A 19,424-nucleotide genomic window follows, 5' to 3' on the forward strand; every position below is an offset into this window, starting at 1 on the left:
CTTCTGCCCATGTTTTAATTGGATTATTTGTTTTTTGGTTGTTCAGTTGTATCAGTTCTTTATATATTTTGGATACTAACACTATATCGGATATGCTCTTTACAAATATCTTCTCCCATTCAGTAGGTCGCTAAAAGTTTTGTTGATGGTTTCCTTCACTATGCAGAAACTCTTTTATTTTGATGTAATCCCAATAGTTTATTTTTGCTTTTGTTTCTCTTTCCTCAGGAGACATACTTAGAAAGATGTTGATGCAGCTGATGTCAGAGAGATTACTGCCTGTGCCCCCTTCTAGAATTTTTATGATTTCAGGTCTCACAGGTATTTAATCCGTTTTGATTATTTTTATGTATGATGAAGGAAAGTTGTCCAGTTTCATTCTTTTACATGTAGCTGTCCAGTTTTCCCAACACCATGTGTTGAAGAGACTGTCTTTTTCCCATTGGATATTCATTACCCCTTTGTCAACAATTAATTGACCATATAATTATGAGTTTATTTCTGGGTTTTCTATTCTATTCTGTTGATCTGTGTCTATTTTTATGCTAGTACCAGACTGTTTTAATTATTTCCGCTTTGTAATATAACTTGGAAATCTGGAATTATGATACCACCAGTTTTGTTTTTCTTTTTCAAGATTGCTTTGGCTATTCAAGGTCTTTTGTTGTTCCATACAAATTTTAGGATTGTTTTTCTAGTTCTGTGAAAAATGCTGTTGGCATTTTGATAGGGATTTAGATTAAATCTGTAGATTGCTTTGGTTAGGACAGACATTTTAACAATATTTGTTCTTCCAACCCATGAGCATGGAATGTCTTTCCATTTCCTTGTGTCATCTTGGATTTCTTTTATCACTGTTTTATAGTTTTCAGAGTACAGGTCTTTCACCTCTTTGGTTAAGTTTATTCCTAGATATTTTATTGCTTTTGGTGCAGTTGTAAATGGGATTGTTTTCTTAATTTCACTTTCTGCTACTTCTGCTACTTCATTATTACTGTGTAGGAATGCAGCAGATTTCTGTGCATTGATTTTGTATCCTGTGACTTTACTGAATTTCATTTATCAGCTCTAGTTTTTTTGGTGGTGCCTTTAGGGTTTTCTGCATAGAGTATCACATCATCTATAAAAAATGAAAGTTTTACTTCTTCCTTACTAATATGAATGCCTTTTATTACTCTCTCTTGTCTAATTGCTGTGGCAAGGACTTCTAATACTATACTGAGTAAAAGTAGTAGGAGTTCCTGTCTTGTTCTTGACCTTATGGTAAAAGCTCTCAGTTTTTCATCATTAAATATGATGTTGACTGTGGATTTTTCATATAAGGTCTTTATTATATTGAGGAATGTTCCCTCTAGCTCTACTTTGCAGAGGATTTTTATCATGAATGATGTACTTTGGCAAATGCTTTTTCTGCATCTATTGAAATGATCATATGGTTCTTATCCTTTCTCTTATTGATATAATGTATCATGTTGATTGTTTTTTGAATATTGATCCACCCTCATATCCCAGGAATAAATCCCTCTTGATTGTGGTGTATGATTTTTTAATGTACTGTTGGATTTGGTTTGCTAATATTTTGTTGAGGATTTTTGCATCTGTGTTCATCGGGAATGTTGGCCTGTAGTTCTTTGTGTGTGTGTATGTGGTGTCTTTATCTGGTTTTGGTTTTGGGTGATACGACCTCATAAAATGAATTTAAAAGTTTTCCTTCCTCTTCTTTTTTTTTTTTTTTCTGGAATAGTTTGAGAAAAATAGGTATTAGCCTTTCTTTAAATGTTCAGTAGGATTCACCTGTGAAGCCATCTGGTCCTGGACTTTTGTTTTTGAGATGCATATTCTTTATGCCTTGTCACTTGCCCTTACTTTCTCTTTTAGCTTATTTTGTCTATGGCGGAATGTCCATCCATTAGTAGAAGTATAACATAAAAGACATACTCCTTAAATATGCACTAGGCTTGGGATTTCAGCCTGCAATGGACCTGCAGCAAAGACTCTACAAGGCACAGTTCTCATCCACTAAGCATCAGAGTGAAGCCATTATCCACAGAGTAAGGAAGTTTGCCTTTATAAACTGCAGCCTTGCATATCTGTGCAGTGCATGATCTTCAGCTTCTAGAGTCCCCTGAATGGTGGAAAGTTTGGCAGCTCATGCATCACTGAGCTCCTTGCTATACGAAGAGCTCCAAAGTTACTGAATAGTCCACACTGAACCGTAAATTATAGGGTAGTTATTTCTTAGTTATTTAGCAGTTACGGTGCAATTAGTTCCACTTAATGTCAACTTTTGCCAATATGTCTTCCATTAGCCTGAAAATTATAGCTTGGTTCTATAACAGCCATAATGTTTGAGCAGCTTCCAGACTCCAGCTTGCATTTGGGAGGGGAAGGCAGAGAGGAAAATGCTGGGAAGACCAAGTTGATTTGTATGTGGACGTATGATCTTCATCCCCCATTCAGAAACCATCCACTGACAACCTCACAGCCCCTTTCTGTGCCCCTTTCCGTATCAGTGATAAAGCAGGTCGGAGGAATACAATGCCCACAGTCGAAAAGTGTGGTATGGCCAGAGAAAGATAGAAATTTCCATGTCAGTGCCGAAATTCTGGGGTCTGACAAGATGAAATCCAGGCTGTGCTACCCCCTGGGTATAGAGAAAGCTTGAATTAGGTCAGATTTGTTACGTGGTTCAGAGTTTACCAACATTCTGTTTCATTTGCTAGACCACTCTCGCACTGAAGGTACAGGGGAATTACACAAACCAGACATTCTTTCTTTGCTTTTATGCCAAATTTAGATAACCCATATATTTTTCACTTTACAGCATAAAATTTTAAAGAAACATGGTTCAGTATTTAACATATATACCTGGATTCATCCATACAATGGAGTGATGTTTCCCAAAGTAGTCTTTTTGGGGAACCTATTGGCTTAATCCTTCAGAATGCTTTTGGGTCATTATTTTAAGAACCCAATCATCGCATCTATTCACTAGGCACTTATGTGTGGCAGACATGATGCTAATCATTTTGTTTGAGTTTCTCATTTCATCATCAGAACAACCCCATAAAGTTTGTATCCCACTACAGTTTCCTTTTTTTTTTTTTATAAATAAGGACTCTAAGTACCAGAGAAGATTAGTAACTTATCCAAGGATTAGTATTTGAACCCAAGTTTTCTGGAATCTAAAACCCATACTATCTATAATAAACTATTTATTAATATTTATTGAACAACCATGCAGTATGAGCCAAGAACTGTGAAAGCACCATGATCCTAGTGTAGAAATGGAATGGTATGGAGGTTCCAAAACAATGTGCTTGCTTGTGCAAATGTGGGCATGCATGCAGTGCAATTTACAAACTGACTCTAAAATCACTCACCAACAGCCCATCTGTTCTGAATGATGCCAGCCAGCTTTATTGTAAGCATGTGTGACTTTTGACATACAGGTCAGCAAGAGCCTGAACTTCTCTCTTCTGTTTTCCTTTCCTTGGGTGCCTCTTGGGACCCTTGTACCATCTTGCTTTGAATTATACTCATTACATTACAACTCATTATTGAATTACAACTCATAATTTATGTCTGCTGCCTTCCACTTACCTTCAAGGGCAGAAGCTGGATACTCTTCATCTCCATACTCCCTTGCCCACCACAACATGAGTACTAAGTAGGGCAATGCACATATGACAAAGGACCCAGGCTCTGCTAACCATAAGCACATTTTATAACTTTTATAAACCCTAGTTCCTTAACTGGAAAAGTGGCAATAATGACATTCACCTACTTCATAGGGGTTTTGTTAAAGTGTAGCTGATCCATCCATATAAAAGACTTAGAACATTGTATGGCACAGAGTGAGTTCTGAATGCATGGTTTAAATTATCATTCACAATATTATCACTTTGATAGTGGTAATATTAGCCTATCCATATATAAGGAGAATGAATAAAGGGAAATTCTCTGTGTTCTTCGGTTGCCTAAAGAACTAGGCTCTGGTGCATCCTGCACTATTGCCCCCTTCTTTTTCCCTTTTAGTAAAATATGTCTCAATGAATTGTTTTCTACTAGAGCAAATGACATCAGTAGTGCAGCTCACAGAACATATACCCCTAATGTCCATCTCTGCAAGTATCCAGAGCAGTGGTGATTGCCTTCTTCAGATTCAATCAGCAGATTTGCAGCAGGGACAGGGATTGCCCTCCTTGGGCTCCTCGTTGAATTTCATTGTTATTAATAACAGTGTTACAACTATGGTGGCCATGTTATATCCATTATCTCAGTGGCTCCAAAGACAGCCAATGTGATAAAAAAAAATTTATTATTTCACCTGTTTATATTCATGTTCCCAGGTATCCAACCTGATAGCTCACGCTTTTTGACAGTCAGTGAATATTTGTTGAATAAATGGAAGTTAAGTATAAAATAAGGTCTGTGTTAAGTGACAGAAAACACTGAATCAAGTAATCAGTCAGCCAGTACTTATGATAGTTTTCCCCTAGAGAGGAAAGGTATTAGGGATAGGTATTGAGCCTTGGCAGTATTTTCAAACATTGTGTTGAAATTATTAAATACAATTGAGGAACACCTGAGTGGCTCAGTTGGTTAAGCATCCAACTCTTGGTTTCAGCTCAGGTGATGATCTCAGCATCATGAGATTGAGCCCCGCATCAGGCTCTGTACTCAGTGCAGAGTCTGCTGGGGATTTTTTCTCCCTTCCTCTCCATTCCCATCTGTCCTTTCCCCCACTCAACTCTCTCTCAAATAAAATTTTTTTAATTATTGAATACAATATAAAATTTGTGTTAAAATTAACCATGGCCACAATTCTACTTATATGGTCCGATTCTACTTATATGTGACATCTAAAGTTGTCTAATGCATAGAAAGAGGAAATAAAAGGTGGTTACCAGGGCTGGGGCTAGAAGAAAAAGGACAACTTTTGTTTAAAAGGTATAGAAGTTCAGTTTGCAAGATGAAAAAGTTCTGGAGATGTGTTTAACAACAGTGTAAATATGACCCTACTGAACTGTACATTTAAAAATAATTTGAGGTGGCAAATTTTATGCTCTTTTTTACCACAATAAAAAATTAAGTATGACCTTTGAATAATTTAAAACATAATGATTAAATGCAAAAGGTAGGAATGCATCTCTTTCCACCATTGTTCTTGTCTTCTAATCCCACAGATCCTCTCCACAGAGACACCACTGTCAGTGATTTCTGGGTTTCCAACATTAGATTAATTCTATTATATTATGTTTTTTACACTAAAGGCAGATCAGTCAGGGTTTAAGCAGAAAAGGAGAACCTGTACGATAAACGCACACACACACACACAAAACACACACACACACACACACACACATATACATATATGTATGTGTACGAATTATTACATGAAATTGGCTAATACAGTTGTTGAGGCTGGCTAAGCAAGTCCCAAGTTTGTAGGACAGGCAGTCAGGGAGGAAAAATGAGAAGCAAACTGAACCCCACAACCATGAGCTAAAAATCCTAGTGCATAGGGAGTGGTCAGGAAGGAAGATTCAAGGAGAAGAACAATTAACATCTGCCCCAGCAGTTCTTGGGTGTATCTGCCTCAGGGGATGCTAGGACTCTTTCTGAAGACCTTCAAACTGATTAAATCAGGCCTACCCTGGATAATCTCCCTCTTGATTAGCCCAAAGTCAACTGATGAGGGACTTTAATCGCACCTGTGAACTCCCTCCACCGCCGCATCAGTATTAATGTTTGATTGAGTAACTGGGAGAGATTTGGATGTGTTACAAAATGACCACAGCTTCCTTTCTGCCCTCCAGCTCTCCTGAGAGCATATCCCTTTAGCTGTCCCTAAAATATATGAGTAGGGCATCCTGAGGGCTATAGTTCAGGCTAACCAAGCTGACACGTCAAAAAGCATCACAAAGGTACCATCCTCTCCATGATATTAACACTTGGTATTTTTTTTAATTTTATTTTATTTTAATTCAGTAAATTAATATAGAGTGTATTATTAGTTTCAGAGGTAGAGTTCAGTGATTCATCAGTTGCATATAACACCCATTGCTCATTACATCACGTGCCCTTCTTAAAGCCCATCACCCATCCAGCCCATCCCCCTTGGTCTTATATCAGAAAGATTTACCATATTGGTACATAAAAGCTCATTCTTTTTGGCAGCTGCAAGATATTTCAAGGCACGTGTGTAATATAATTACTTCTGCTGATTGACATCTAGGTTATTTCTGATCATTTTTTTCTCCCAGCAATGTTTCAGTGTTCATGTTGCATATACATACATCTCTTCTCACATGTGCCAGTATATTTATGGAATATATTCTCAGGGTTGGGAATGCAAGGTCAATCATACATGAATTTTTAAATTGTGTCAAATGTTGCAAAATGTCTCTCCAGAGAAGGTGCAGCAGTGCCGTACCCTTCCATCAAATATTGGACATTTTTGTACCCAAGATGATCCCACTTCCCTCTTTTGCTTGGACTCACCCAGCTCAGCACTGCCCTCTGCTACCCAAGGTAGAGGTGGTATCTCCAAAGTGTGGGGTTTTCCATGAATCTACATTTTCATCCTGAATTTAAGCCCTTCTCTAAGAGTGATTAAGCAAATGTTGAGACCAGTGTCATACTTTATAAGTCAGGCATGCTAGCTAACAGATGGTAAACTTTAGGAGAGCCACAGACACTTGGGCTGAGGAGACACCAAACCCCATAGCACATATCTACTCAGTTAGTCTACAAATTGTTCATATAAACTTGTGTATCCATATTTTAAATCTATAAGGCCACCTGTGCCCTATTTGATAAATTTTTTAAATTTAAAATTATTCAAGGCAGTTTTATTTGGGCAGATATCCTAATTAGAGAAGGATTGTACCGCTAATGGTGATTGTAGCTCAGATGATAGATGTTAAGTGTTCAGAAAAGTTTTGACCTTCGAAAGTGTGGAGGACACGATGAACATGTGACAGGAAGAAGGAAGTCATTTGGGTTTTTGCTTGTATCTTTCACTTTTGTTTAAAGAGCTGTACCTGGATCTGGTCTTAATTTAACTGTTTTAACTTTTCAGGATGAACTCAGGGCCCTACTAATGATGTGACCTCTGTTCAGTGAGGTACAGGACAGGTTGTTAAAGACTCAAAAAAAAAAAAAAATGCCTGTGCACTTTCAGGAGAGGGAGGATGAACTGGCTCAGATGTTTTGAGTTCACAGATCTGCAGCTGTTTGAAAACCCAGGGAACTGAATGGGAATAAAATTGTCCACATCAAACAAAAGCTGTCCGTGGCTTTTGTGCCCAGGCTGATCCTTTGGAGTATCAAAGAAATCCTTTCCCTCCATGGACAAAATAACCCCATACAAATCAATAAAGAAAGAGGCAGAGGGAAGAAAGTTTGCCAGATTCAAACAAGTAGACAGAGCAAGGGTTGGGGAGGATTTGGGAGAAGAAGCACAGGGGATACTGGAGGAGGAGGGGAGAAGGGGAGAGAAGGCTGATGCTATTAAAGGAACATGCCAGGGAGTGAAAATCGTGGGTGAAGACAGGAGTGAATGGAAGAGAGGGAGAGAAAAGAGCAATGGACAGGCTGATGGGATTGGGAAAATATGGGGGAAGGAACACACAAACTATTCAGTGATTTTTTACTGGGTATCTCTTGTAGAGGCTCCCCACACATCATGGTGTAGGTACCTCACTGGCCTCACTCTAGTCCTGGCCCTGGTACCTGATAATCGTACAGCACTGTCCCAGGCCCCAGACACATAGGGATGATCAAGATGGGGCCCCCCATCCAAGTGGAGAGGACAGAAGGAAGGTCAAACAGGCAACGATAAGCCAGTGTGATAGGAAATAGAAGAGAGGCTATTTGGGGGGTAGTGAGAGCATATAATAGGGACACAACTTCATCCAGGAGGAACTGAGAACTGAGAGAGAGACTGGGAAAATGAAAAGAGGAAAGTAGGAGAAAGACTAGCATTTGGTTGTTGCTGTTGTTGATGCCACCGATGAAGAGGATTGTGATTATTATAGCCGCCCATTTTATTTTTTAGGCACTGCATTTATTGTTGTCTCTTAAGACATAGATTCTTCACAGATGTCATCTCATGTCAACACAGAAGTTTGCCCATACTTTTTTACTGACCCATTTTGAAGATGAGTAAATCATGTATTTGAGGTTTAGGCAATTTCCTCAAGTCCACAGAATGTAAACCCACCTATGTCCATCTTACATCCAAGACCGTGGTCTTTCCGGGGCACTAAGTTGCTGTAGCAAGGAGCGGAGCACAGGGATGGATGATGGTAGAGTGAGATATGGAAGGAGAATGTAAGACAGGATGTAGGGTAAATAGAGAATGAAGAGAAGAAGGAGACAGAGAAGGGACTACCCACCATAGATGAGAGAATGGGGTCGCATGCCGGGGAGGGAAGAGTACAGGGGAAGGACCCCTGGTGAAGAAAGAAGGTAATCCTTAGAAAATGGAAGTTTCCTGGGTCGCCTGGGTGGCTCGTTCGGTTAAGCATCTGCCTTCGGCTCAGGTCATGATCTCAGGGTCCTGGGATCGAGCCCCACATTGGGCTCCCTGCTCGGTGGGGAGTCTGCTTCTCCCTCTCTCTCTCTCCTTTTCCCTCTGTGTACTTGCTTGCTCTCTCTCTCAAATAAATAAATAAAATCTTTAAAAACAAAAAGAAAAGAAAAGAAAAGAAATGGAAGTTTCCTGGATGAGGAAAGGTGGCAGTGAAGTAGCCAGCAGAGTGAGCCTGGGTGACAAGGACAAAACGTGAGAACGCTGCCTGTGGGCTGAAGGTCTGGAGTATCTGATATGGAAGAAATTAGCAGAAGAGGGCAGCAAAGGGTGGGGGGATCAGTGACACCAAGGAGTGTCCAGGAAGCTGTAAAAAGCCTACTGATTGACAAAACTGGCCCACTTGGGCACCAACCTTGGATCCCCTGGCTTGGCCCCCTCCAGAAAAGCCAAGTTTCTTCTACCCCTGAAATTCCCACAATAGAGAGAAAGAGACTCAGCTTGAGATGTGAGCCCCGCCATTGCTCTTACTGTCCCTGTGGCCAACCTGGGTGCTCTGGACACAAATCACCCCTTTCCTATAGTCCTTAGTAGAGGAAGAACAGTAGAGGGGGATCATGGACACTGAGGAGGGACGGAAGAAGTAAAGACTGTGGGCTGTGGGGTGGGGTGAGGAGGAGCAGGTAGAAATGCAAGGACGGGAACCACCGGGTCCAGCATGTTAGAACTTAAGTGAAATTACAAGACCTGCTGTCTGATTTTATAGACGAGGCAACTGAGGCCTGTGAGGGATAGAAGTCCTGTCTGGATCCCACAGCAAGTTGAGGCCAAAGCCCAGCTCTGCCCCCATCTTCTGCCCAATGTCAACTCTGACACCCCATCTGTGATGGGGAGGGAAAGAAGAGACCCGGGGAGTACAGGCACCTGGTAATTAAAACAATGTTCAGGGCCAGCGTCGCTCCTCTGCTGTTCCCCGTGGCAAGCGCTTTCGCCTGCAGGCACATCTCATTCTGGGAGCTCAGGTTGTGAGACTGCAGATTGAAGCAGGTGCTGCTAATTCTGTCCTACTCTATTTTCAACCTCAGGATGCAGCCTCCCTCAGCTGCAGGAAGGACTTGGGAAGAGATAGATCCATTGCTGCTTCCTTTCTTCCTCCCCCACCCAGGCTCCCCTTCTGCACACATACCTCCAACTGAGTCCATAAGGGGTGCTTCTGTGCCCCACAGGCCCTGGCTATGACCATCTGCTTCCTGTCTAGAATGAGTCATTCTGGCTTCTGCAGGAATAAGTAGAGAGGTGACCTCATGTGACCTGTATGTGAAGGCACCCTGGAGAACCCTTAAACTGACACCAATAAGCTTTCTAGCACAGAATAGTAACTCAGGATATGTGTGCTGGGTCAATGAATAGATGAATGAATGAATGAATGAATGAATGAATGAATATTGAAGCCATCCTCCTCAGTTCATAAGTGAGTACACTTAGGACCAACAAGGGAAAAGATTTTCCTTATATTTCATAGAAAGTGAGTGGCAGCACCAGAACTAGAATGGGTTCTGGCTCAGTGGACAAGGATAGGGGTTAGGGACCATCTAAAACACCTGTGTCATGATAAACCACGAAGGCAGTGTTTCATCTAAATTCTTCAGGCTCCATCCAGGCTAGTGAGTTCAGAAGTAAATCAAGAGAATCCAGGCATGATAAGACCCCAGAGACAGGAAAGAGAATGAGAGCATGAGTCCTTAAATCAACCAAAAGAGGTCAGTGCTTATAAGGTGAGGTAGGGCAGGGAATAGTGTTGGAACTGTAGACCGCACTAAGCAAGGAAGCCTCATACAGGCTATGAGAAAGTCAGCCCCACAAAACTACCAAGCTGAGTTTTTGAGAGCCAAGAAGGACATCAAGGGTGAGTAGAATGGAGCAGTAGGATGGAAAGGCAGAAAAGAGAGAGGCTGTGGGCTCCTCCCGAATCCACAAATCAGACACAAATCGAAGAGCCAGTGGGACCAATATATGCACTTGGCAACAGTGAGAACTCCTGTGGAAGGAAGACATTTGGAAGAGCAGCTGATGTCAGAGTGCTACTTGAAAAAGGGTTTCATTCTAAGGGTGTGGAAGAAGGGGTGGTCAGCAGGCTATAGGATGGCCTGCTTTTCTGACCCATTGGGAACAGATAACAGATGGGTGATGCCTCTCCTGAATCTGGGCTTGAGTAGGTGCTCGTGATGGAAGAGGGAGGGGCTGAAATGGACTCTCTAGGGTGAGAAATCTTGCAAATCAACCTGAATGTGAAAGAGCCAAAGGTAATTCCAGAAGAGTTTTTATGAGTTTGTGTCCCTAAAGGGACTATAGAAGAATGAAATCAATACTTAAAATGACAGCAGATCACTGTTTCATAGGAGGTTAAGAGCTCACCTGTTACAATGAGCACTGGGTAAATGTGTTCTCCTTTTAGCTCCATCTGTGAATTTGAAAGAAATCACTTCCTGCCTTGAAGCCTCAGTTTCCCCATCTGTAAAATAATAATTGGGCTTTAGATCTAGGCTACTGAGGCTTCTCCCTACATCCTTTTCTTTTCTTTTCTTTTCTTTTCTTTTTTTCTTTCTTTCTTCTGTTAAATATTTACAACATCCATGGTTTCTTCTTGCAGGAAATATCTGAGAACAGAAAAATCACTCTCCTCATTTATTACTCTATCCGGCTGAAAAATTAGAGGAATTCAGAGAACCAGGAGCCTCTAGGAGGAGCCTGGTTTAGAATGTGTTGGTAATTGCTCAGTCTCGGAAGTCCTTGATAAGTAAACTAAACGTTGTGAAGACTCTGGATGCTTTCATGTATCAGTTCCTTGCAAGCCCCCTTCCTCATATGCATAAGCAGAATTGCTTCTTTAACCAAGGTCAGGTTAAATTGAGTGGACAGGGGCACACTCTACATTTGGCTGCAAGCCAGTGGGAGCTTAATAACCGTCACATTTCGTCCTGTGAACTTTGTGGCTCAGGTCGGTTTCACATTTCTTTATACACTCTCTCTCTGCAAATGCCTTTCTTCACAAAGAGCATTTCTAAAGGTTGAATATAGTGATTAGTGACACATACACATTTAATCTTCTCCAGCCTTTCCCTCTCTGTGGCTCCCCTCCTCACTTTTAGTCCTTAGAGTTTTATGCCTGTATCCAGGAAATGTTTTCATCTGCCTCACTGCTGTTTTCTTTTCTGTCTTATAAATCCTTAAAGAAATGTAGTGCGGGTGAATTTAGTGAGAGGCTGGATGGATGGCTCTAGAGAATGAATTCTCTTCATCTGAAAACACTCTCTCTACACAGAGAAGCAAATAGCATCTTCCAGTTCTGTCAACGTGATTATTAAGCATTTATAGAGCTTTTCCCTCCTTCACTATAACAACTACAAGCCGTTTAATTAGTTGGTTTTCACCCCAGAGTTGTAAAGATAGATGATTCAATTTATCCAGCCGTAAATGAAATGCACGTTTGAACCCAGGCTCTCTTCTTTGATAGAATACCAAGAGCGCTTGGCTTGGAGTCAGATGCCCCAGGTTAACCTTTCAGGCCTGAAGTTCTTAAGCTCTGCACCCTAGTACCAATCACTTCATGATTCCAGGGTCAGCATGAAACAAGAATGCCTATCACGATACCAACAGAGCATGTATTCCCAATGAGAATGATGTACTCCCCCAGGGAGGTTAAAATTGGTTATTACGGGGCAAGTCTTACTCTTTATGCATAAAGCACAGATTTATATACTGTACAGAAATAGGTATATAATGTGTTTGTAGCTTTAAAGTTTTATGGGGGGCGGGTAACAATTAGAAAAAAAAATGTCTAAAAACTCTCCAGTTGGGGGTGGCAATAACAACAACAACAACAACAACAAAAGTTGAGAAACTGGGCCATGGAGAATAAGGGATGAAACATCCGTTGAGCACCTACTGTATTCCAGTCCACATGCCTCCGTTAGTCCTCACAGCCTTATAAGGAAAATGTAGGTATGTTTCTTTATGTAATAAAAAGACTCAGGATAGGAGGCAACTGTGATGGTATGTGCAAAATACCTTTTCAACAATAAAGTGCAAATATAAAGTACTATTATTGGTAATTTCTTAATATATATGTTAGCAAGTGGTAAAAACAAAACAAAACAAAACAAAACAAAAAAACATCCAAAAGCTAATGGCTTAAAACAGTATTTATTTAGCTCACAATTCTGTGGGTCAATAAATTAAGCTGGATTCAGCTGAGCAGTTCTGATATTGGCCAGGCCCCCTCATGCATCTACCTGAAGTAAGCTGCAGATCACCTAGGGAGCTCTCTTTCTGCAGGTTGCCTGTGTGTTGGCTGGTCGCCTTAGGGGATGCCTAAGACTGGTGTCTGTCATCATTCAGCAGGTTAGACCTGGCTTGTTTTCACAGGGTGTCAGTGGGATTTCAAGAGACCCAGATGAAGTTCTAAGCTCAGAACCAACACACTGTCACTTCAATCATACCATATTTGTCAGAGCAAGTCTCAAAGCAAGCTCTGTTTCAAGCAGTAGGGGGATGACCTCTATCTCTTGATGGCTGGGGCTACAAGGTTACATTGCAAATAGTGTGGCCATAAGGAGGGGAATAATTGCAGCCCTCTTGATAAACAATCTTTCTCAATTTAACGTGACTAACTAATGGTCAATGACTTATCTTCCCTGTGAGCAAATGAACACCTTCAGAGTTGTAAACTGTGATTTGAATTTTATCACCATCCCCTGGCTTTTGTCTTAAAACCATGCTTGGAATGTGTGAGTGAAAACATTGACATGATGTCCTCTTTTATAAACATCACAGAAAGAAGGAAAACGAGCACACCCTAATGTTAAGTGAAATAAGTCAGTCACAGAAGACAAATACTTCATGATTCCACTTATATGAGGCATCTAAGAATCAAGCTCATAGAAGCAGAGAGTAGAATGGCGGCTGCCAGGGCACAGGGCTGGGGAAGATGGAGAATTGTCCAGTGAGTATAAAGGTACAGTTTATACAGGAAGAATAAGTTCTAGAGATCTTCTGTACAACATCATGCCTACAGTTAGCAATATGGCGTTGTGTACTTAAAAACTTCCAAGTATAGACCTCAGGTTAAGTATTCTTACCACACGTGCACCCACAAAAACCAGGGGGCCAAAGAAACTTTTGGAGTCAATGGACATGTTTATTACCTTGATTGCAACAGTGGTATAAGGGATTTATGCTTATGTCCAAACTCATCAGAATGTATACATGCACAACTTTTTGTATATTAAGTATATCTCAGTAAAGCTAATGTAGTAGAGAAAAAAAAGAAAGAGATACAGTTTTCTCCAAAGCTTGCTTAAAACACCTCCATGTGAGAAAAGAAGCTTAGTGGGCATACTAACTAGCCATTCATCTGAAGGCTTCAAGTTCTAGTCAAGCATTACGTTAGGCCAACCGAATGCTTGGACACCATTATATCAGCCTCGCACAAAATTGCCTGCCCTGAGTTATGATTTAATGTCACACCCTCTGCCTTTATGGAAGGCCAGTCTGTGAATCAACCAGGAGAACAGCACTTCTGTATCTTTTGTAAAGCTCTGGTTGTAGATAAAGTGCATGGAATGATGTTATTGGTGTTTTGTTTTGTTTTTTCTTTAAATACTGGTGGACATGCTAAATTTCTTCTTGGGTTAAGGTCCAGAAAGAATTTTCTCTACAGATGAATTTGTATGTTTTCTATTATTGTGTAATTCAAAATGTTTCTCTTTATAGCCCAGCTGCCAGAAAATAAACTAATTGTCCCTGTACTATAATCTTCTCAACTCAAGTGCCTGAAAGTGCCAATTCTATCTACTTTTTAAAAAATGCCTTTTCAGATAACCTTAAATATTATTTCTCCTACTTGTTTTAACTGCTAAGCCACCTTAAGCCATTGCAGAAGAAGTCAAAGGGCATATTTAAAATGTCTTTTTTTTTTTAAGTGAACTAATGTCCTGAGGAGATGTTTGCATAATTATAAGTTTAGGTTTGAAAGATTAGCCCTTCAGATGCTATTTTTATCACCCTACATCCAAAGACTGTATTAAGCTGCCTGCACATGGATGGGGGTGCCTGTGTTTGCTTCGGTCCCAATAATTTTACTTTCCTAAACTGTGGTTATCTGCACTAGAGAGTCTTTCTACTGAGCTGTGCTTTTTTTCTTCCTCCCATGACAATAGAATTCTTTTTTAAGACATTAAGATGTTATGTTTACTAGAATGACTAATTATATTTAATGATACACAATTTAGATGAAGATTTAAAGCACCGTGAAATGTACCTAGCTCTAAATAGTTCCTTTGCTAGCCTTCAAGTTGATCACACCTTCAAAAACGCTATTTATTTTTCGGATTGTCAAAAGCTCAGTCACTCTTCTTGGGCTGCTTGAGTGTTGAAGTCAGACAAGTAAGTTCCGCAAGAGTGGACACTGTTTCTTGTGTCTGCTGTTGTTCCTCCAGGGCCTTGACCACAGGGCCCAATAAATATTTACTGAGCATCGCAAAACGATTTGTTCTGCATATCTCCACTGCCAGGGAGGTAGATTCCCGGCAGTTACCTCTCTCTGGTCAACTATCTCAGTCATGCTATAGGCATAAAAACATACGCTTGATGAGTTGGTTGCAACACCTGCATAAGGTAATGGCCATGAAGAGCATGATGAATGCGGACATGTGTGAGAAAGAACCTTCTTCCTCTTTGGCTTTCTTATCTTCCTCTTCTCGTGACTTGTGACATTTCCCTTTTTGGAAACAGACTCAAGGTATTGTCCTCTCGAATTATTTTTGGACCAGCCCACATGAATGTTCTGAAAGCTCATAGGCTAGCCGACTTTCCTAGGAGGTACTCTACACCCAGGTCATCGCCACCCATCGCAGTGGTTCAGTGAAAGCCCAAATTCTTACAGATGTAATCCCCGCTATTCGGTTCAGTACGTTGCCTTCCGCTTAAAGCTCCATTTAGTCTGTGATGCCCTTTGACTGAAAGAAGCATGAGATATTTCTCCGTCTTTGTCATACTGCATCAACTCCCTCCCATTTTTAGGAGTATGGAAGCAGGGAAATGAAGAGAATAGAAGAAATTGAATGTGAAGACAGATAAAAGCACCCAAGCCCTACATTCTTATTTCTTTAAAAAAAAATCACACGGGGTAATGACTTTTGACACATATTTCTCAGTGACAAGCAAATGGCCACAAAAGTGTGATATAGAAAGAGAAATTAAAAAAAAAAACACATACACACACACAAAGTTTTATGTGAAAGTAGAATACAGATGATAAAGTCACAATGAGGGGAATGATGGAGAGTTTCAGGAAATGTGCTGGGATGATAGAAAGAGCACTTTAAGTCAGAGGACTGGGTCCTAACCTTGGATAAGGTTAGGCGGCCCTTTGAACCTTAGTGTTTTTCATCTGTAAACTCAAAGGTCAGTACAAGGTGGTCTCTAGGATCTTACACAAATCTAGAATCCCATGGCTCTGTCCACAAATTTGTGAAAACAAAGGCCACACATTTTTGGTGGCATGATTTAGATAGAATAAATGTATTCAACTCCAGTTGCTCTGGAGTTTACTTTTTCTTTGTTATTTTTGATGTGACATTTCGTATATTTTTCTGGCTTTCAAAAGGGCCTCTGTAGTCGCCTCTGCTTTTCTCACACTAACTGGGAAAGGGTACGGGAAGGTGGACAGGGGCTTGCTATTCAGGGACTTTCTCAGAGTCCTTGGCCAATCTATTTTACTTTTTCATTTTTTCATTTAAATTTTGTTAGACCGGGTTACTGTAAAAATACATTTTAATAAAATCACCATTAGTTTGGCATTTAGTTCCTGCATTTAATGTATTTGTTTAAATTACAACTAATGGTGATGGATTGTGGAAGATGTTTAGTTGGTAAAGAGAAGCACAGACTTCAGTTAGAAAGTAGAAACAGAGAGCATATCACGTCACCCTGAAAATTCTTACGTTTCCGCGGCTCCAGTCCATGGACTGCTCTTTAGTGGTAGGAAATATGCTTCGTTTTGAACATTTTATCCTCAGCCTAACCGGTAGTGGATTCTCAATATTTGTGGAAAGGAACTGAATCCCTCTTATCTGTTTCCTAAATAAAAGCCTATTTGAAAAATAAGGCCACTGAGTTTATGTGGAACAGGATGAAGACAGCAAGCAGAATAGATCTTTAATCCTGTGAACTTCTTTATCTTGGATTTTTTTCTCTCAAATGCTTTTATGAAGGAATGGATTTTTTTTTTGTAGCTATAGAGTTGTTTTTTTTTAAAAAGTACTGTGAAATCTTTAACAAATAATAATTTTACACTGTACAGTTCATCAATAAAATCAGTTATGGAGAATTCTGTAATAAATTAAATATGAAGTGAACTTGGAAGTAACAACACTCTGAGGTATCAGCTACATGTCACATTAGAGCCGAGGCGGACAAGTATATTTATTGAATACACAGCCTCAACTGACAAGCTGGGGGCGGGCGGGGGAGGGGGGGCAGACATTCAAGAAATGGCATTTTAATTTTCAAAGAAATAAAAAATTGAGGTTGTTTAAAACAAACACTTGTTGAGACAGTGTTAGGTTGAACCATAAGAAACTTACTCTTTATGTAGGTGAGACATAGTTCAATATTGGCACATTCACATGCTCTCAGCCAAACTCAAATCAGGCTTCTCTAAACTCTTTATCAACTACGTTCCATCCTTGGGCGTGTCCTCCAAGAGGCCAGTTTTAGCAAGAGTCTTGTCAAATCCTGATGATTTACCCAAATCCCCACCCTTAATATCTGATCCCTCTCCTCATCCTTGAACATCCCCAGTGACACCTCATTACCCTGGCCTGCCTTCAGCAAAGAACCCTCTTAGAGCAATTTAGCAAGAATTATCCTACCTTCCTAGTCTTTTCCCACCCACCGTTTCCCCACCCGCACTCTATTTCTTAGTTGTATATAAATTCTCTCTTTTCCTTGTGTTTGGGATTGAGCGCAGTTCTGAACTGAGGGTTTTTTTCCCTCTCTTACAATATTTCCTGATTAAGATATCTTTTTACTGCTTTAATTAATTACTGTCCAGCTCTGGTTTTCTTTAACAGTGTCTCAATCTAAATTTATGTATGTAAAGCAGTGCTAGAAATTAGGGAATTTCAAAGATGAATATAGTCTTTAGTAACACATTTATACTGTTTTATTTCATAGAGGATGTGAGGGGACTTACCAAAGATTAACAATAAAATAGAAAAAATGAATTAATTAAAAATAAGATCAGAGAATCTAAAAAGTTTATGAAAATTCAGGACTAGAGAAAACTTAAAGTATGCGAACTATGCAGATCCTATGCTCTTATCAATTAATAAAACTGATTCAAAATATGACTGAGTTCCCTAGCAGCCAAGAGAAGGGAGAAGATGTCAAAATAACATTGATTTTGCACATAAGTGAAAAGCCTACGAAAAATGAGATTTATGTCATGTAGGTCTGAACCATACATGAAAATGAGTGATCTGTTTAATTAATAAATATATTTGATATCAGGAAGCTAATATTTTTTGTCTTCAGTGGTGGTGGTGGTGGTTTTTAATTTTTTTTTAATTTCCTAATGAGACACCAGAGAACAAGGACCCAAAGGGGGGATTTTGGAAAAATTTGTGGAGAAAATGTCAGTTGAATTGCTTTCAAAAGTGTATAGGGTAATGATATTTAACACATGTAATATTTAATATGTACAAGACATCATTCTACGTTTTTCACATTTATTAGCTCATTATTTTTTTATTAACTCATTAATCTTTTGAGGTAGTAACTATTTCACATTTTACAACAGGGAAACTGAGGCATCAGGGAGTTAAGTAACTTGCCCAGGACTACAGAGTCAGTAAGGTCCAGACCCAGGTTTCAAAGCTGTCAGGTCAAAGCCCATACTCTCACTGGCTACCATTCTGCCTCTCCTACCTCCACCCTCTTGCATGTTTATAGGTCTTTAAAAGGACTTAGAAAACAACTCAGCCTGCACCCAGCCCCACCCACCACACACGCAAAGGTGGGGAGTGAATGGCCTGTGATCCTGAGGAAGAGATGCACATTCCACATGACATTGCCATGCAGTGGGCACGTGGAATCCATGTGGACACAATTCAGAAGGCTGGGGAAGGTAGTGCTTAGGAGCATGGGTTCTGAAGCCAGGAAGACCAGGGTTTGAATTCCTGCAATTTACTACCAAGGAGTCTTTCAGGATTTTTTCCCATCTCTCTTAGCTTCAGTGGCCTCAGTCTTCAAATGAGGACAACGATTTCTCTCCCACCAGCTTATGCAAGGATGCTATGATATAATGCATGAAAAGTGTTATTTAGTGTATTGTCTGGCAGATGGGAGCTCCAGCAGAGGGAGAGGGAGAAGCAGACTCCCCATTGAGCAGGGAGCCTGATGCAGGACTAGATCCTGGAATCATGACCTGAGCTGAAGCAGATGCTTAACCAACTGAGCCTCCCAGGCGTCCCGATATTCACTGTTTTATAGGAATCAGGAAGAACCACCCAACCTTGTATAGCATGAGGAATGGTCAGGAATGGCTTCTGGAAATAGTTGAAGGTTGTGCAGAGAAAGAACGAGGTACCTAGAAGAGGAAGAGGTGGTTTTTTTCCAGAAGGGAATGTGAAAAGGAATGAAATTAGCTATGCCCACTTAGAAAGCACAGAACCCGGCTCCTGGGTGGCACAATTGGTTACCCCAACTGACTCTTGGTCCTGAGATCCAGCCCTGCATCTGGTTCCCTGCTCAGCATGGAGTCTCCTTGAGATTTTCTCTCCCTGTCTCTCTCCCTCTGCCCCTCCCCACTGCACATGCACAC

Source organism: Ursus arctos, unplaced genomic scaffold, assembly GCF_023065955.2.
Source record: "Ursus arctos isolate Adak ecotype North America unplaced genomic scaffold, UrsArc2.0 scaffold_18, whole genome shotgun sequence".
Taxonomy (NCBI): domain Eukaryota; kingdom Metazoa; phylum Chordata; class Mammalia; order Carnivora; family Ursidae; genus Ursus; species Ursus arctos.